The sequence below is a fragment of the Boleophthalmus pectinirostris genome, unplaced genomic scaffold, assembly GCF_026225935.1.
Source record: "Boleophthalmus pectinirostris isolate CB_2022bp ecotype Guang Dong unplaced genomic scaffold, ASM2622593v1 HiC_scaffold_3, whole genome shotgun sequence".
Taxonomy (NCBI): domain Eukaryota; kingdom Metazoa; phylum Chordata; class Actinopteri; order Gobiiformes; family Gobiidae; genus Boleophthalmus; species Boleophthalmus pectinirostris.
The window spans coordinates 1,145,158-1,151,157 of NW_026571299.1; positions in this window are offsets into that span (position 1 = coordinate 1,145,158).

Here is a 6,000-nt window from a genome sequence, read left to right on the forward strand (position 1 = left end):
TACTGTTACTGTGTACTATAGATTACTCGAGTACAAGTACTGTTACTGTGTACTATAGATTACTCGAGTAAAAGTACTTACTGTGTACTATAGATTACTCGAGTAAAAGTACTGTTACTGTGTACTATAGATTACTCGAGTAAAAGTATTATTACTGTGTACTATAGATTACTCGAGTAAAAGTATTATTACTGTGTACTATAGATTACTCGAGTAAAAGTATTATTACTGTGTACTATAGATTACTCGAGTACTGTTACTGTGTACTGTAGATTACTCGAGTAAAAGTACTGTTACATCAATAACAATATTACTGCAGTAGGAGTAAAAGTACAGTTACTCAAGTAAAAGTAAAACCTGAACATGAAACAGGAGACGGTGAAACGAGTTTTAAAGCTTCACTGTGTCACTTTTTCTGCTTCTGTGGAAAAATCTTGACTTGACCCGGAAAGTTCCAGAGTGCGACTTTAACCGAGTCCTCGAACGCCTCGTTCTTCTTTAAAGCCACAGTGCGGAACATTCTGAACACGGAGACGACGGGCAGGAGCGCACCTGCCGGGAAAGTGACGGAATGAAGCTTTAATCTCCAAACAGAGGAAACACAATTTAACAAACTTTTTTAGTTTTTTGTTTGTTTTTCTGGAGATTCATATTTGACTTTATCACCTTCTTCTTTTTTGGACAAACAAATAAACAAAATAAACAAATCACAAACTGATACGTTTCTGTTTTGTGTTTGTGGGTAAAAATAAAAATGTAAAACGAGTTTGTAAAGAATCAATCACATCGAAATGTCACAACGAGTCACATTTTCTTTGGGTTTTTGTCGATTTTAAACAGATTTTCTGTATTTTACACAAACAAAGTTCAGTTTTTGTGTTTGTTTTTGCTGTTGTTGGATCAGACACTGGGACATTTTCAGGGACAAATCGGTGGTTTTGTGTAAATCTGTGGGACAGAACTGTGACTCTGGACTCACTACTCAAGTAAGAGTAACAAAAAAAGTATTTGGTAAAAGTACTCCTGGAGTCAGAGTAACTTACAGAGCATCTGTCGGGACAAAACGTGAAATAAATTCCCCAAAATCTGGATTTTTCAAAGAGACAAAAATGAAACAAAGTGAATCAGAAAAACAAACGTGAGAATCAGTTCAGGTTTTGTCCCTTTAGACTCTGATACTCGAGTACAAGTACTGTTACTGTGTACTACAGATTACTCGAGTAAAAGTACTGTTACTGCGAACTACAGATTACTCAAGTACAAGTACTGTTAATGTGTACTATAGATTACTCGAGTAAAGTACTGTTACTGTGTACTATAGATTACTCGAGTAAAAGTACTGTTACTGTGTACTATAGATTACTCGAGTAAAAGTACTGTTACTGTACTGTACTACAGTTACTGTTACTGAGTAAGTACTGTTACTGTACTGTAGTACGTTACTGTACTACAGATACTCGAGTACAAGTAGTACTGATTACTCGAAGTACTAAATAGATTACTCGAGTAAAGTACTGTTACTGTGTACTATAGATTACTCGAGTACAAAGTACTGTTACTGTGTACTATAGATTACTCGAGTAAAGTACTTAGTGTACTAGTTACTGTTAAGTACTGTACTAGTATTGTGTACTATAGATTACTCGAGTAAAAGTACTGTTACTGTGTACTGTAGATTACTCGAGTAAAAGTACTGTTACTGTAGATTACTCGAGTAAAAGTACTGTTACTGTGTACTGTAGATTACTCGAGTAAAAGTACTGTTATTGTGTACTCGAGTAAAAGTACACAGCAAAAAGTGGTGGAAACTGTGATTCCCAAACTTTTTTAGTTTTTTGTCTGTAGATTCATATTTTAAAGTGTCAAACCTTCACGCCCCAAAGTCCACAGACGTTATTCATAAATCACAAACTCCAGGTGGATCTTTTTTAGTTTTGCTTCTTGAACATTCTGAGGATGTTTTAGTCGAGTTTCTGAACATTGAGTTTGACTCGAGTTGAAACGATGAAAAACACTGAAACAGAAATAAAAAACTGCAGACGAGTCGTGACGCCGCTGAACTTTGACTCGTTTATCACCTTCTTCTTTTGGGACAAACAGACTCAGACTCAGAGCAGAAGATTCTGTGACTCAGCGTCGCCCCCGTGTGTCACAACTGAACATCACACATCCACCTGCAGATCCTCACAAACAAACAAACAAACAAACAAACAAACAAACAAATCAAATCAAATCTGTTGCGACTCACCTGAGGGTCTTTTGGGAAACAGGATTAGGTCAGTAATTTTGTCAATTCTTGTGGAAATAACCTCAAATTTTCACCGAACGTTTAAAAACAGACGAAGATTTGATCTGACATGTTTTATTTTTGTTCTGTTTTCATTCTGTGTCTTGAATCTGCTGCTCACCCAAGACTCGAGCTTCAACGCAACATTTGGAAAAACAAAATTTGGACTTGGAACCAAAAATGTCTGCAGGACTCGAGGATCTGGACCAACATCGACGTCAGGAGAGAAACGAGAGAAAATTCATGAAAAAAAACTCACGACGCCTCAAAAGTCTGAACCTCAGATTCCTCGAGCGACGGAACTAAACCAGGACTAAACCAGGACTAAACCAGGACTGAACCAGGACTGAAACTCAGACTGAACCAGGACTAAACTAAGACTAAAACCAGGACTAAACCAGGACTAAACCAGGACTAAACCTAAACCAGACTAAAACCAGGACTAAACTAAACCAGGACTAAAGGACTAAAACTAAGGACTAAACAGAAAACCAGGACTAACCAGGTAAGGACTAAAAACCAGGACTAAACCAGGACTAAACCAGGACTAAAACCAGGACTAAACCAGGACTAAAACCAGAACTAAACCAGGACTAACCAGACTAAACCAGGACTAACCAGGACTAAAACCAGGACTAAACCAGGACTAAACTAAGACTAAGACTAAAACCAGGAACTAAACCAGAACTAAACCAGGACTGAACCAGACTAAAACCAGGACTAAACCAGCTAGAACTAAACCAGACTAAGGACTAAACTAAGACTAAAACCAGGACTAAACCAGACTAAACCAGGACTAAACTAAACTAAGACTAAACCAGGACTAAACCAGGGACTAAACTAAGAAACTAAACCAGGACTAAACCAGGGACTAAACCAGGACTAAACTAAGACTAAAAACAGACTAAGGACTAAACCAGGACTAAACCAGGACTAAACCGACTAAAACCAGGACTAAACCAGAACTAAACCAGGACTAAACTAACTAAACTAAACTAAAACAGGACTAAACCAGTAAACTAAAAACCAGACTAAACCAGAACTAAACCAGGACTAAACCAAGACTAAAACCAGACTAAACCAGAAACTAAACCAGGACTAAACTAAGACTAAAACCAGGACTAAACCAGGACTAAACCCAGGAGACTAAAACTAAACCAGGATCTAAACCAGGTTAAACCAGGTCTAAACCAGGACTAAACCTGGATTTAACTGTAGTTTTTAAAAAGCAGGACAATATCAAATAATCCAAAGTAATCAGATTACATTACTCACTTTAAGTAACTTCATAAATTCTGCTACAAACTACATTTTAGGGTTATGTAATCTGTAATCTGTAATCTGTAGGGGATTACATTTTAAAAGTCACCTTCCCAAAACTGTTTGTGACTCACCTGAGGGATAAAAAAACAACAGGAAGTGATGAAAAATGTGACAAAATGACGTCTTTTTCCTCTGTGAATTTCTTTAAAACCCAAAATTCGAAACGTTTTCTGTGGAAATTTGAGGAACGACGTCACATTTTTTCGGGGGGGGGATTGTGGAGTTTTCTTTATTCACGTCAAAAACATTTACACACTTACACGGCTTCGATTATAATTTTAATTTTAATATTTATACGTTATGTTTGTCTCTGATCTGGAACGAGATTCAGAGAGAAAAAACAAAAACAGAAAAAGAAAAACAGATGTGCGTCTGAGCAGCGGAACAAAGAGAGAGAGAGAGAGAGAGAGAGAGAGAGAGAGAGAGAGAGAGAGAGAGAGAGAGAGAGAGAGACAGAGAGAGAGAGAGAGAGAGAGACAGAGAGAGAGAGAGAGAGAGAGAGAGAGAGAGAGAAGAGAGAGAGAGAGAGAGACAGGTGAGCAAACAGAGGGATGGAAAGAGGAGAGAGGAGAAGAGGGGGAAGCAGAGAAGAGCAGAGGAGGGATGGATGATAGAGGGAGGAGGAAGAGGAGGAGAGATGAGAGTTGATAAAGAGGGAAGACAGGTGAGCAAACAGAGGGATGGAAAGAGGAGAGGAGGAAGAGAGAGAGAGGGAGAGAGAGGGGGGGGAGAGCGGAGAAGAACAGAGCGACGATGGAGATGAGAGAAAAAAGGAGGAGAGGAGGAGGACAACAGTGTTTATGAGGAGTGGGGCGGGGCTTGTGTGTGTTTATGAGCAGGGGGCGGGGCTTGTGTGTATATATTTATAAGGAGGGGGCGGGGCTTGTGTGCGTTTATGTGGAGTGGGCGGGGCTTCTGTGTGTGTGCATCTTTAGGAGCAGGGGCGGGGCTTGTGTGTTTACGAGGAGTGGGCGGGGCTTGTGTGTGTATGTTTATGTAGAGTGGGCGGGACTTGTATTTGTCAGGAGGGGGCGGGGCTTGTCTGTTTGCGTTTATGTGGAGTGGGTGGGGCTTGTGAGTGTTTATGTTTATGAGAAGTGGGCGGGGCTTGTGTGTATATGTTTATGAGGAGTGGGTGGGGCTTGTGTGTATATATGTTTATGTAGAGTGGGCGGGGCTTGGTGTGGTGTTTGTTTATGTTATAGAGAGTGGGCGGGGCTTGTGTGTATATATGTTTATGTAGAGTGGGCGGGGCTGTGTGTATATGTTTATGAGGAGTGGGCGGGGCTTGTGTGTATATATGTTTATAAGGAGGGCGGGGCTTGTGTATATGTTTATGAGAAGTGGGCGGGTCTTGTGTGTATATGTTTATAGAGTTGGGCGGGCTTGTGTGTATATGTTTATGAGAGTGGGCGGGCTTGTGTGTATGTTTATGAGGTGGGCGGGGCTTGTGTATATTATGTTTATGAGAAGTGGGCGGGTCTTGTGTGTATATATGTTTATAAGGAGTGGGCGGGGCTTGTGTGTATGTTTTATGTAGAGTGGGCGGGGCTTGCGTGTATATATGTTTATAAGGAGTGGGCGGAGCTTATGTGTTTATGAGAAGTGGGCGGGGCTTGTGTGTATGTAGAGGGGGCGGGGCTTGTGTGTATATATCTGTCAGGAGGAGGACAGGTGAGAGTGGATTGACAGGTGACAGGTGACAGGTGACAGGTGACAGGTGGACAGGTGGACAGGTGGACAGGTGACAGGTGACAGGTGACAGGTGGACAGGTGACAGGTGACAGGTGACAGGTGACAGGTGACAGGTGGACAGGTGACAGGTGGACAGGTGACAGGTGACAGGTGGTGACAGGTGACAGGTGTCACTCGTGGCGTATCCCCCCAAGTCTGCGGTGCGAACCTGGAATCACAGGGAACACACACCGTCACACACACACACACACACACACACACACACAACACACACACACACACACTACACACACACACACACACACATACACACACACACACACACACACACACACACACACACACACACACACACACACACACACACACACACACACACACACACATACACACACACACACACACACACACACACAGAGACACACACACACACACACACAACACACACACACACACACACGAGAACACACACACACACACACACACACACACACACACACACACACACACACACACACACACATACACACACACTACACACACACACACACACACACACACACACACACACACACACACACACACACACACACACACACACAGAGGAACACACACACACACACACACACAGACACACGACACACACACACACACACACACACACACCAGAGAACACACACACACACACACACACA